At 46.4% G+C, this 14,258-nt stretch overlaps 1 protein-coding gene across 1 annotated transcript in view; it reads right to left on the bottom strand.

Moving 5' to 3' along the window:
• Nucleotides 1-2,989, bottom strand: part of YDJC (YdjC chitooligosaccharide deacetylase homolog) — a 41,540-nt gene extending 38,551 nt beyond the window's left edge. Inside the window, exon 1 of the mRNA XM_082247899.1 lies at nt 2,858-2,989. The gene's annotated coding sequence lies outside the window, so the exon portion shown is untranslated. The remainder of the gene's footprint in view (nt 1-2,857) is intronic.
• Between the last annotated feature and the right edge of the window lie 11,269 nt (nt 2,990-14,258).

Raw genomic sequence — 14,258 nt, 5'->3', positions numbered from 1 at the left:
AGGATAGGCAGAAATGTGGCATCTTAATGCTGTACTCGGTAGTACTCATTAGCATTGCACCGATACCAGTATTGGCACCAATACTAAGCATTTGCACGAGTGCTTATACTCCTGAGAATGCTCCGATACTAAAACCAATACCTATAGACTGGCCAATCTGTAATGCGATTTCAAAGCACGGTCTGGTGAGATTTCGTTCAACGGTTCAGGTGCGATTCTAATGAGAATTGTAGTGTATGAGATTAGAAGTCGCACCTGAACCAGACTGAAATCACACAGGACTCTTTTTCAAATCGCACTGCGGCCAGCCCACACATATGTGAATAGGCTGCAAAAACTCACTGAAAATGCACATGAAAACTGATGTGAAACTCATGTCTGCTAGTGAAATCTGTACGGTTTTCCCATCAGTTTTCATGCATGTATGGTGTGAACAAGCACTAAAAAAAAAAAAAAAAAAAAAAAAAAATAATATGGTAACTGTTACAACACTACTACTAGATATTGGCGAGTACTTGAAAAAAAAAAAAAAAAAGTATGGGCACTGGTATCAGTGGATCCCTGGTACTCGGGTTTAGGCTCCTATGTGTTCAGGGTCAGGGTCCTATTCTTTCTGGGCAAATGTCTCTGAACACATACAGAAGCTGGACAGCAGCCAGCCAAGTATTTTAGGCTGTGATAGACTTTGACAGGCTGAATACATCACCTGTGCCTCATGGGTGCCCGGAAACTCCAGCATTTGACGCACATGGGCTAAACAGCCAGTTTAGATGGATCTAAGGCTACATTCACAGCTGCGATTCAGGCAGGTGCGAATTGTAGTGGCAGGAATCTTCTGACTCCTGCTGCAGCTGTGGGTGGCTAGGTGGCTGACCCTGTTCACTATAATGACAGATAACCATCCATATACCCATTGCACACGTTCCTGGAAAAGGCTCTAGGATACTGGGTGCTGCAGCAACCACCAGCTGGAGACTGGATCTTACATCACACTGTGTAAATATTTGCCAGCACATCACGGATCAGCAAATTGAGTCCAAACGGCTTTATTGAAACATGATCACATCACAAACAAGAGTGAAAAGTTTCGGAGTGACGCAGGATCCCTTCGCCAGGCACGTGCAGTGGTTGAACAAGGTCATATAGAGCCCAGGGCAAACTGCGCCCGCCCCCCTCCCCCCCAAGATGTATATTTAAGCATTATTTGTCAGCAAAAAATCCCCCCCAAAAACACTAATCTGCATGCTTACCCCCCCAAGCATAAACTCCCCTTCCTCCCAGTACAAATTCGCCCCCTGCTGAAATCTCCGCTCTCAGCACAAATCCTCTACCCCTAAAATTTCCCCTCCTAGTACACATCCTCCCTTTCCCACAGCACAAATTCTCCCCTAATCCCCACTCCCTTTACAAATCTCCCCAAATCCCCACTCCGATTACAAATCTCCCCAAATCCCCACTCCCTTTACAAATCTCCCCAAATCCCCACTCCCTTTACAAATCTCCCCAAATCCCCACTCCCATTACAAATCTCCCCAAATCCCCACTCCCATTACAAATCTCCCCAAATCCCCACTCCCTTTACAAATCTCCCCAAATCCCCACTCCCATTACAAATCTCCCCAAATCCCCACTCCCTTTACAAATCTCCCCAAATCCCCACTCCCTTTACAAATCTCCCCAAATCCCCACTCCCATTACAAATCTCCCCAAATCCCCACTCCCTTTACAATTATCCCTAAATCCCCACTCTTAGCACCCCCCCCCCCCAAATCTCTCCCTGCTAGAACAATACTTACCCCGTGCCGCCCCCAAATTCCCTCTTGCAACACAAATCCCTTTCCAATATCCTTGTGGTGCCCCCTCCCCCCACACATGATGCCACGGTGCCCAAGGCAGCCGTCCCTGCTGCTCACCCCTTGTCTTAGCCCTGATTACAATGTAATAATAGATGTTTCAGTCATCCTGACACCATGGTATTGAAATGATTAAAGAGCTGACACCCGCCCCAAGTCCTTGGCAAAATTTTCTTCCTCAAAAGTGGTCCCTGGTGCCAAATTCCCTCTTCCAATAAAAATCCCCCCCACCCCCACCTCACATGATACCACAGTGCCCAGGGCGTCTACCCATCCTGCCCACTCCTTGCCCTGGCCCTGGGCATGTGATGACAAATGGGTAGGTGTGCAGGCAACTATTTACACTCTAGAATGACAGGTTGCTGGTAGCCGCAGCCATCCTTTGTGTGTGTCCAGCAGCAATCACCGCAGGTCATCAGTGGCTGTACGGACAGCTGCTGCCGCACCAGGATCAGATGGTTCCAATTCGCACCGACCTAAATCACGGATTGTAGCCTAAAAGTAGAATTGGCACTCTGCGTTTAGATGCGATCAGTTTAGCTGATTTGGAAAAAAAAAAAAAAATGTTAAAAATAGAATTGTGTCCAGGGGCAGATCAGATACTCTAAACGCATTTAATGCAGGTGGATTAGGGGACATGGATCTGGGAAGTATATAGATCAATGTGTCCTACACAACTCAAAAGACTTCTAGTTTAGGAGTATAGCAGGGCACAGAAGTGTGGGCTAAGAGTACACAATTATTATCTGCACTTTACAACATCAACAAGCACGTGTACATCTATATACAGTGTGTGTGTGTATATATATATATATATATATATAATATACACATATGTACACGTACTTCTTCATCTTGTAATGTGTAGATAAGGACATCCATATTTTATACAGACACACTGGGACATGTAAGGCTGTAGCCAATGAGCAGCAATGTGTGTGTGTGTTCTATGGATGGATCCATACAGTGTAAGGAGGAAGTGATGATCATGATCGCACACTCACCATCCCCCGGACGCAGCAGCTCAATTCCAGCCTATGTACCGCTTCCTTCGGATCTGTCATTTCCTTCAACGCTCATCGCTCTCAAATGTCTATGCGAAACCACGGCCCGCCCCCAAGATGTCATATCAGAACCCCACCCCCAAGATGTCACACCGCAACCCCCGCCCCTAACATGCTCCGCCTTCCTATTCCCCAGCTAGGAGGTGGGTGGCTGTGACGTAGAATGCAGAGGGTGAGAACACCGAGCAGCTGTCATTGGGGCTCCTTCTGCCTGTCACTCCAATCCCTGGCTGGCTCCTGTTCTTCCTGTTACTGATAAGGGACAGTGTACACCTGCAATTCTGTCCGATTCCTTTAACCACTTCAGCCCCGGAAGGTTTTACCCCCTTCCTAAACCAAGGCCCTATTTTGCGATTCGGCACTGCGTTACTTTAATGGACAATTGCGCGGTCGTGGGACGCTTTACCCGAACAAAATTTATGTCCTTTTTTTTTCCCACAAATAGAGCTTTCTTTTGGTGGTATTTGATCACCTGTGCAATTTTTATTTTTTGCGCTATAAACAAAAAACGAGCTACAATTGTAAAAAATATTGTTTTTTTTTTGTTTTTTTTCTACATTCTGCTATAGGACATTCCCAAAAAAAAATTAAAAATTATTATTTTTTTTTTTTTACATTTTAGGCCAATTTGTTTTCTGCTACATATTTTTGGTTAAAAAAAAACGCAATAAGCCTATTTTGATTAGTTTGCACAAAAGTTATCGCATCTACTAACTACGGGAAAGATTTTTTTTTTACTAGTAATGGCGGCGATCTGCGATTTTTGGAGGGACTGCGACATTGCAGTGGACAGATCGGACCCCTAAATTACATTTTTGACACTTTTGGGGGTACCAGTGATATTACTACAATAATCAGTGCTAAAAATATGCACTGTTACTGTAATAATGACACTGTCAGGGAAGGGGTTAACCCTGTGGGTGATCAAAGGGGTTAATGTATGCCTATATTGTGTGTGTGTGTGTGTGTGTGTGTGTGTGTGTGTGTGTGTGTGTGTGTGTGTGTGTGTGTGTGTGTGTGTGTGTGTGTGGGGGGGGGGGGGGGGGGGGGGGGGGGGGGGCTCTGTGACAGGCACAGAGAGATCGCAGTTTCAGTTTAGCTGAAACTGCTAATCTGTTCCTGCCTGTCTCACAGAAGATCCGCCTGCTTTGTTTACATAAGCAGGCGGGTCTTCTCCCCCGGCCCATCTCCCGCTGTGTCTAAACCACATGCACTCCAGTCATGTAATACTACTGGACTGGATGCAGCAGAGCCGCTCTGCCGCAGTAATATTACTGTGGGCGGTCGGCAAGCAGTTAATCTGTTCCTGTTCAGTGATTTAGACCCCTTTCACACTTGTGCGACTTGTCCTGCAACTTGGGACTGCAAAGTCACATGACAAGTCGTACGCCATGACTTCCAATGAGTACCATTCATATCTGTACAACTTCAAGTCGCAAAGACTTGAAAGTAGTCCCTGCACTACTTTGGGCTGATTTTAATGCATTTTGTGGTCCATAGACATAGGCATTGCTTCAAGTCATCAAAATCGCAGCAGAAAAAAATCGCACCACTTTTAGGTTGCACAAGTGTAAAAGGGGCCTTAGAGAAGCATTGCAGGCAGAAGCAGCAAGGCAACTAGTAGTTTTAGAACCCATTTATGCTAACGTTGCCTCCCAGCAATCCCCAGTGTATCGCTGTTCAGAGGGCATTTGACAGATGGTGAGAAAGCATTATATCCCAGTTATAACACCTAATCGCCCATGTACCTGTGACTTGGCCCTAGTGCTGGGACAAGGTCATCCAGCGTCCAGGGCAAAGATTTCAAACTGCCCCCCCCCCCCCCATTATGTGCAAGCTTAGCAGATCCCACCCCCAGCTATCGTCCACTTGTCAAAATCACAAGACCTGGAAGTGTGCCGTGACTTTGTGGGACCTCCCATTTGTTTTCTCTGCCTCCACTGGTCTCCTTGTGCCAGAACCAAAAAGCAGAGCAGGCATGCCAGTCACGCGTAGTTACATGCTAGGGAGAAGTGAAAGGTTGTTTATGTCAGATCACCTAGCTATAAATTTAAAGAACTATAGCCAAGACTTGATTTTTTCATTTTGGATAAAGTATGGGAGGGTTATAACCAGTTGTTGCGATTCGGCCGGTTCGTTCTAACCTGTTACTAATATTTTACAAGTTTGCTGAACCGGTGCAAGCCGGAGATCCAGGCGGCAATTTGAGAGGGGCGGCAGAGACGGCTCTTTAATTAAGCAGTTGCTTTAAACCTCGTAGCCGCTTAATTAAAGAGCCGTCTCTGGTGGTGGACAGCAAAGCTCCCTGCTCTACTATACTGGCTGCTCCTAGTCTCAAATTCCCCGCCATGTGCTCAGCTGGCTCCTCTGGGTGCCTCTCTCCTGCTCCATTCAGCGCCGCTCAGCACAGTTTCCTCCCCAGCCAGAGTCCCGCCCCCCAGTCGGCTGCATCCATTTCGGCTCCCGCAAATTAAGTTTAAGCACACAGGTGCTTCTGTACAGGAGCCCTATGAGAGCCGGAGGACACAGCAGGCTTGTCTGCATGGCCAGCCTCCCCCACTCCCCCCCCCCTGTCATACACAGGTCGCCCTCGGAGTTTGAGATATGCTGATCGCCCATCCTGCTGCTGGAGGGAGCCCAGGTGACCAAGGATGAGTGCACTGCAGCTTGGTCATGGAGATGACCCCATATCCCCCACACACCATCCCATACCCCACTCTATCTCCCCTGGGGGCAGAGACCCCTTCTCACCTTAAGGCTTCTCTGTGGCTATCTCCCACCAGGAGTTCTTTCCCTACAGGGAGTCCCGGGGGGACCTACCGCTGCCCAACGGGGATGATAGGACCCTTGAGGTAATGAAACTCACACAAATCAATTTTTTTCATCATTTTAGGCCAATTTGTATTCTGCTACATATTTTTGGTAAAAGAAAAAATCCCAATATGCGTATTTTGATTGGTTTGCGCAAAAGTTATCGCGTCTACAAACTATGGGAAAGATTGATGTAATTTTCATTTTACTAATAGTGGCGATCTGCAATTTTTTGCGGGACTACAACATTGCGGTGGACAGATCGGACCCCTAATTGACATTAGATTAAAAAAAATTACACCATGCTTGAAAGTCGGAGCTGGTTAAAAAAATTTTTGAATCCCACCACTGGTTTTAACCCCCTGTCAGATTTATTTTCGTCATCTGTGTCCCATTATGGAGATTGCCCCTAACACAGCCAAACAGGAAGTGAGGGGAAATCCCTGCCAATTAAGAGAATTCCTTAGGGACCCCCAGGTCTCCAGAACTAATGTCCCTATTGGAAGATTTCCACTCTATTACTTTTCTGGGGACAGCCCAAAATTTGTGATTTTCTCTTACTTCCACTTTCAATGATAATGGTAAACAGGACAAATAAAGAGGGTGACTCTCCTTAACAGGGACGCAGACAGCAATATAAACTGACCGGGCTCCTAATCTAACTCTGCTCTATCCAAAAATAAAAAACATTTTTTTACCTTCAGTTCTCGTTCACATTAAATGTGACTTCATCTAAAAAAGGCACAATTTCTAAACCGCATATCAGTGGGACTTCAGGTGTCACTTTGAAGACATCTATGCAGCTTCACGCACAGATGTCTATGCAAGTCACCCCCAAAATCAGCAAAAGTAGTGCAGGAACTACTTTTTCAAATCGATACGGCACCGCAAAGTTGGCGTCACACCAATTTGAATAGAGCAATTGGCAACAACAGGGTGCAACTTAACACGTTAAATCGCATTACAAGTCATTCCAATGTGAACGTGGGCTTAGTTATACTTAAAAGAGATGTATGGGTTGTGTTTTTTTTTTTTTTTTTTTTAAGATTCATACTTACCTAGGTGGATGCAGCATCGATCAAATGCTACATCTGTCCCCTGGGGCCTCTAACACTGAGAACGGAGCGTTTGAACCTCGCTGATTGCTCGGTTCTCACAGCTCCATAAACAGAGAGCTAACTGACAGCAGCACTCTGTTCTGCCCCCTTCCTCTCCCAGAGAGCTGGACTGTGGAGGGGGAGGGAGCAGCCAGCTTAAGCTCCCAGCGGCTGGCTGAGAGGCTGAGCCAGGTGCCGGTCCAAGCATGTGGGCGTATCCAGACTCCATTGTCCCAATCTTGCTTGAGCCTGGACTGCCTCTGTGACATCAGCAGACAGCAGGCTTCAGCCCGCTGTCTGCTGAAAATGGGTCACAGGAGTGCAGAACAAACTGAACCCCTGTCATACACAGAAGTACAGCCAAACAAGCTTTGGCTGTACTTCTCCTTTAAGTATTTAGTAGCTAATATGTTAGGATAAAGAGGTATGGAAATAGCAACTTTTGGAGCATGAACACTGGTGCTCAAGTAGGTGCCATACTTGTGTTCTAACAATACAATATACAATGTTCCCACACAACCACTTTACATTTCCTCACACCTGTGGGTTACCTGCAAGGAGCCATAGACTTCTGTTATTATCTGCGGGTTTGATGCACTTTCTGAAAGTACACCAGACCTGCAGGATATAAAAGAATTCTATAGCAAAGTGCACCACACCTGCAGGATATAAAAAAAATTATATGGCAAAGTGCAGCTAACCTGCAGGAAAGCCACAGGTGCACTGCGATATACCAGCGGTGTGGGTAAACCGCAGCGCATCAGTGCGAAAGCAGCCCTAGGCCCCTTTGACACGATTAGTTCTAATGGGTCCCTCTGTCCCTTTTTCAGGCAGACCCAATCGGACCCTCCATTTACCTCTGTAGCACCCTACAAGGTAGGTGCTAGGTAAAGTGTAGTAGGTCTTGTCTGCTTATCAGCATTGCCATGATTTTCAGCTAGGCTGGCATGTGTTCCCAGGTGTGCCTGTTGAGTTGGGGAGTCTCCCCACTGTGTACCAATGAGGGCTCTCATTGGGCAGTGGAGGAAACCTAACCAATAGCACGCCAGGGCTTGTATCCATCCTGGAAGGGCAGATTCTGCCGCAGACCATTCTGGGAGGGGGTATAAGTCTGTGGGGAGCACATGACAGGTTGTCTTTGGCAGGAAGCAGAGTCCCAGGAGGGAGGGTACGGCTGTCTCTCCTCCTGACAGGAAGGATCAAGTATCCCAGGTGGCTTGCCTGAGGGGATACAGGGCTGAACTGAGCTGCAGAGAGGATCCGGTGTGTCGAGGACCAGCGGAGCCGAGAGGGGACGAGTTTCAGGAAAGCATTCCCAGTCGTGAGTACTGAAAACTGCCCCTGGGGGTCTGCCTAGTGAGAGGGGACCACTCTCCGGAGAAGGTCAGAGGGATTCAGGAGCTAGCTAGCCGGTGCAGGAGCAAAGTAAAGGGGGTGCCAGTTTTGACCCTGAACAGTAAAGGAGGTGCCAGTGGTTGGGCCCTGAAGCGTACAGTGCAGTGTGTACAGTGCTAAGAGTTGCAGCAGCATTACAAGAGGCTACCTCAGTCAGGGAGGACTGGAGGGAGCAGTGTCAGAGACTTTTGAGCTAACCAGAGTGTCAGAAGTCAGTTTTCAATACAGTTCAGCATGTCAGTGATTTCAAGCGCCAGCAAGCGTTGGTCGGCATCCAGCCGGCGTCACATCAGCGCTGAAAGGCATTTTTCCCCTCAAGTGTCCCAATTTGTACCTAGTTGAGCCAGAGGAGTATCCTACTCATTCCCTTCTCCCATCCCCATATAAAATAAACAAAACAAACCAAAGATGCCAGACTGTTCATTGTCTCAGATCTCACACTTGGGCAATCAGCTTAAATGAGCTGTTGGTGTTACCGGTGACCACAGCAGACCCACATCAGGCCCAATGCCTGGAAATCCTGCTACACCTCCATGGTAGATTTGTGTCCACTTACACTTGCCTACCTCCAATCTGATCCACAAAAAAAAAAAAAACAGAAGGGGATCTGTCCCCTTTGGTCTGGGTGGATTGGATTGAAGGGCTCATAGAGTAGAGCGGGCTGAGTCTGTGTCTGCTCTGCATATGAGTAGACAGGGACCTGAGATATGCCCCCTCCGCTCATTGTGGCCCCCGACCGGTTACCAATTTGCTTAACCACTTAAGCCCCAGCCCTATTTCGGACACTTTTTGTTTACAAGTTAAAACCAGTATTTTTTCCTAGAAAACTACTTAGAACCCCCAAACATTATATATATTTTTTTAGCAAAGACTCTGGAGAATAAAATGTCGGTCATTACAATATTTTTTGTCACGCGGTATTTGCGCAGCGGTCTTTAAAACGCCATTTTTTTGGAAAAATTTTGAAAAATCACATTTCACTGCATTTAAAAAATACTAAACAGTAAAGTTAGCCCATTTTTTTTTCTATATAGTGAAAGATGATGTCACGCCGAGTAAATAGATACCCAACATGTTAAGGTTTAAAATTGCGCCCCCCCATGGGATGGCGACAAACTACGGTCAATAGAGATCTCAATAGGCGATGCTTTAAATTTATTTAACGGTTACCAGTTTAGAGTTAAGAGTGTAGCTCTTTTTTTTAAATTATTGCCCACGCTCTGGCGATCGCGGCGATACCTCACATGTGTGGTTTGAACAGCGATTTCATTCGCGGCTTGACTTCTGTATACGTTTTTTTGTGTGCGCGAGCTAACGGTGACGGGGGCGGCTAAAATTTTTTTTTTTTCCTATTTATTTTTTTAACTTTATTGCAGGTTTTTAAAAAAAAAAAAAATCTGATCACTTTTATTGCTGTCACAAGCAATGTAAACATCCCTTGTGACAGCAATATGCAGTGACAGGTATTCTTTATGGAGGGATCGAGGGTCTAAAAGACCCTAGACCCCTCCACTACACTTCCATGTATGCAAAATGCCGAAAGCGGCGCTTTTGCATACAGCCGTTTTTTAAATTTGCCGCCTTTTGCAGCACAGTAAACCCGGAAGTGATGTCATGGACGCCGCCTCTGTGTTACGTCATCGGAGACCCGATCGAAGCCGTTTCCGGCATTGATCAGGACTCCATCCAGCCGGCGGACGTGCCGGCTGGGTGCTTGGGGCTCCCGGTGGGACGGGAGCCCCGAGCAAAGTCACGGAAGGCGGTGGGAGGAAGGACGTCCCCTCCCGCTCACCCGGGTAACGATCGAGCGGCTCCCGAGCCGCATCGGTCGTTACGGACGGAAAGCCAACCTTTGGCTGTAAACCACGGTTGCAGGATGATGCCTCTAGCTAGAGGCATCATCCCAGTATACCCCCGCAAAGTCTGCCGACGCAAATATACGTCAGTATGCGGTGAGTGGTTAACCACTTAAGCCCCGGAAGATTTTACCCCCATTCCGACCAGGGGGTATTTTGCGATTCGGCACTGCGTGACTTTAATGGACAATTGTGCGGTCGTGCGACGCTGTACCTAAACAAATTTGGCGTCCTTTTTTTCCCACAAACAGAGCTTTCTTTTGGTGGTATTTGATCACCTGTGCGATTTTTTGATCACGCGCTATAAACAAAAAAAGAGCGTCAATTTTGCAAAAATAGCAATATTTTTCACATAAATGTAAAAATCAAAATTTTTTAACATTTTCGGCCAATTTGTTTTATGCTACCTATGTTTGGTAAAAAAAAAATCGCAAAAAGCGTATTTTGATTGGTTTGGGCAAAAGTTATCGCGTTTACTAACAAAGGGAAAGATTTTTGTCATTTTTGTTGTTTTTTTTTTTAACGCGTAATGGCGGCGATCTGCGATTTTTTTTGCGGTACTGCGACATTGGGGCGGACAGATCGGACCCTTGACTGACATTTGTGACACTTTTGGGGTTACCAGTGACATTTCTACAGTAATCAGTGCTATACATATGCACTGTTACTGTAAAAAATACACTGGTAGTGAAGGGGTTAACTTTATTTGGGAGGGAGGGGCTGTGTGTATCCCTAGGGGCATGCTTTCTACTGTGATTGGCTGTGGCTTGAGCTGTAAGGACACTGATCAACGGATCTACATACTAGATCCGTGTGATCAGTGTCTTTACAGCGAGGAGAATGACAGGTGACTTGTTTACACAAGCTGCCTGACATTATCCCTCTCCCCCGCCGATCGCCGAGTGACCGGCGGACATCGGGTCCGCTGGTCACACGCGCGGGGGGGGGGGGGGGGGGTCCGTGACCACACGGGAGCGCGCCTCCGGGGGCGCGCGCTCGCTCCCTAGACCCTCACAAGCTAGTGACGTAGCCCTACGTCACTTTGCCTGTGAGGGGCTGACTGCCGACGTAGATCGGCGTTAGGCAGTCGGCAAGTGGTTAAGTGGCCCTTGCTCTTCAAAACAATGGGCACCCCTGACTTGGAGAAACTATGCTAAAAAAACAAAATCCACTGCAAAGGAAATGCTTAATACTATTATTTATTATATTATACTACTCCGTCATTGCTTGCTCTACCAAACGACACTGTAATGAAGAGAAACCACCAACTGAAAACTGAGGGGCAGCTATCTGCTGTATTTTTATACATTGTGCTTACCATAGGCTACCTTTTTATAACCCATTCATAAAATACAGGCAGTGGGATGGAGTATGCGGTATCCCATGGAGTAGAGTTGGTCATATGACTTTAACAGGTTACAGGACCGAGCTACTACTCCCAGATCTGTTCCCCCTATTTAACCATCAATTTTTACTGTACTCTCTTAGCTTCGTACTCCTAAAGCCTGCAGAGTACTATGTGCATTTGTAAAGTACACCACTCTGCTTTTAAAATTAGCATTTTATTTTTCTTCTTTCAGAACACCCATATCATTAACTCAGGGTTCTCCAAACTTTCTAAACAAAGGGCCAGTTTATTGTCCTTCAGTCTATAGGAAGTTGTCAGTGGGAGAAGAACATTTCTGGGGCTTGGTGGTAAAATATTACATAGTGCCTGTGGTCGATAGGAGGTGGAATGGTGCCCCATCATTGGTGGTGTCAGTGAAAGGAATAGTGCCCTATCATTGATGCCAGTGAAAAAAATAGTGCTCCATTGTTGGTGTCAGTTGGAGGAATAGTGCCCAATTGTAGGAATTGTGCCCCATCATTGGTGTCAGTGCAGGAAATAGTGCCCATTTGCTGGTATCAGTGGTAGCAATAGTGTTACAACTTTTATATTGGTGGAAGGAAGAATTGGTGGGAAAATTGCATAGGTATGACCAGCATTGGAGTTTAATTTACTGTTAATTTTAGGAATTAGGCCCCTTTTACACAGGGTGGATCCGCTCTGCGGACTCCGCTTGCTCGGCGGGGATTGCTTCGTTGATCCCCGCTGAGCAGGCGGGTGACTGGTCAGTCTCCGCTCACTGTGCAGAGACGGACCATTCAGGGTCCCGCTCTCCTCTATGGGGACATCAGATAAAAATGGACAGCCTGTCCGTTTTCATCCGATCCGACCTGCTGGATGGATGGCAAAGGTATCTCCATTCATCTGTTTTCAGTGGATCTTGTCAGATCAGATGCCAGATGGGTGTCAGCGGACACATGTCCGCTGCCTTCCGCCTCCCCATAGAGGAGAATGGATGGCCCGATCAGGTCTGCCTGAGAAACAGACAGGCGGACCTGATCATTCTGATCATGTGAAAGGGGCCTTAGGTTAGGGACATATTTACACTATGGGCTGTATTTATAAACATTTTGCAAATCTATCCATCCTGATGAGCTGCATGCACCTACATTCTTTGCGAATGCCGGAAAAATCGGATGTTTCGAAAAGCAAGTTTCTCTCCAGGTCAGATGATCTTAATTGATTAGACTAACAGGAATCAGGAAAATACCACATTATCGACACTAGATGGAGCTTAGGCTCATAGTAAATATGCATTTACTTGTGGCCTGGGAACAGCACTAATACTCAGTTCAGAGTGGTGCGTACTGCTGCGATAAGAGCTGATAGGGTGTCTTTTAAATTGTAAGTAATAGAAGACTGCAACATCTTGGAAGTAGATTTGTCTGACAAAGCCGTAAGTAACTGAGAATCAGAGAGAGAGTCTTAGCATCTGATGGCTCAGAGGCTGTGGACAGATCATGTTGTAGGTGCATGCTTGTGCTGCCTGCATCCACAGTTAGTAAATAACTGGGTGCTTTTGGCCATTAAAGTCATTCAGGACTGTAGTAAAAACCTCTTATAAAAAGACAGAGAACCCTTTCACCTGGGGGATCTAGGAAAGAACTTGGAAGATGGGATAGAAGGCAACATGATTTACACCTGCAGATGTCAGCTGCTAATCTAGCAGCACCAAAGCCATTAGTCTGCCATTAAACTGTCCCTTCAACGTCTACAATCAGACATCTTGCAGCCACATGATAGTATGACAAGGTACAGAAGGAGCAGCAAGCAGAAAAAATTGGATTTTTGTGTTACCGTAAAACCCTTTTCTCTAAAGTTCATTGACATACGCAGTCTCGGTTCTTCTTAACAGTAGGTTATACTGCCCCCTACAGGAGTAGGACACTAGGCAGAAAAAAAGTTCTGGCTACACCTATGGGCAGTCCCAGGAGGTATACTCCTTCTCTCTGCTATAGGATGTCAGTTTTGTAACAAAGCAGTGTCAGAGAAAACAATACAAACCCAACACAAAAAAGAAGGGCGGGTACTGCGTCCGTCAATGAACTTCAGAGAAAAGGATTTTACGGTAAGACAAAACTCCAATTTTCTCTATTGTTCATGCAGTCTTTGTTCTTCTTAACAGTAGGGATGTCCCAAAGCAGTGCCATAAAACATGAGGGGTGGGAACAGCTGAAAATCATTCCCCAAGGCTGAACCATAGCCAACCAGGCAACATAGAACTCATCAGAACAACAAGATGAGACCCACCTGAAAAACATTAAACACCCTCAAGGAAGACTAAAAAACCCCTTGAACGGCAGCCTGCAAAACTTTGAGGCCAAAGCAGGCATCTGCAGATGCCAGCACATCCACCTTATAAAACTTCGTGAAGGTATGAACAGACGGCCAGGTAGCCGCCTTGCAAACCTGAACCACAGATGCCTGATTGCGAAAGGCCCAGGAAGCACTAAGCGCCCGAGTAGAATGCGCCTTAACAGAGAAAGGTGGAACCTGACCCTTAACTGAATAAGCCTGCACAACTGTTTATATAATCCACCTGGAAATAGTTGCAGCAGACGCAGGCAGCCCTTGGTCCATCCGTGAGTACAAAGAGCGAATCTGACTTCCGAAAAGACTCAGTAGTTGCCAAGTACACCCCGATTGCCCGAACCTCATCCAAAGTATGCAGTGCAAATTCATGAGGATGTTTAGGCTTAGGACACAAGCAGGGTAGCACAATGATAGATCTTTCTAGAAGTGTCTTTCCTTGCTTTAAGCAGAGTGGGAATCACTGCAGCAGACAAACTCGTGTC

Source organism: Pelophylax lessonae (assembly GCF_965119305.1).
Source record: "Pelophylax lessonae genome assembly, chromosome: 1".
Lineage (NCBI taxonomy): Eukaryota > Metazoa > Chordata > Amphibia > Anura > Ranidae > Pelophylax > Pelophylax lessonae.
Note: the sequence above shows the minus strand (reverse complement) of the source record. Positions and strands in the feature narration are given on the sequence as shown.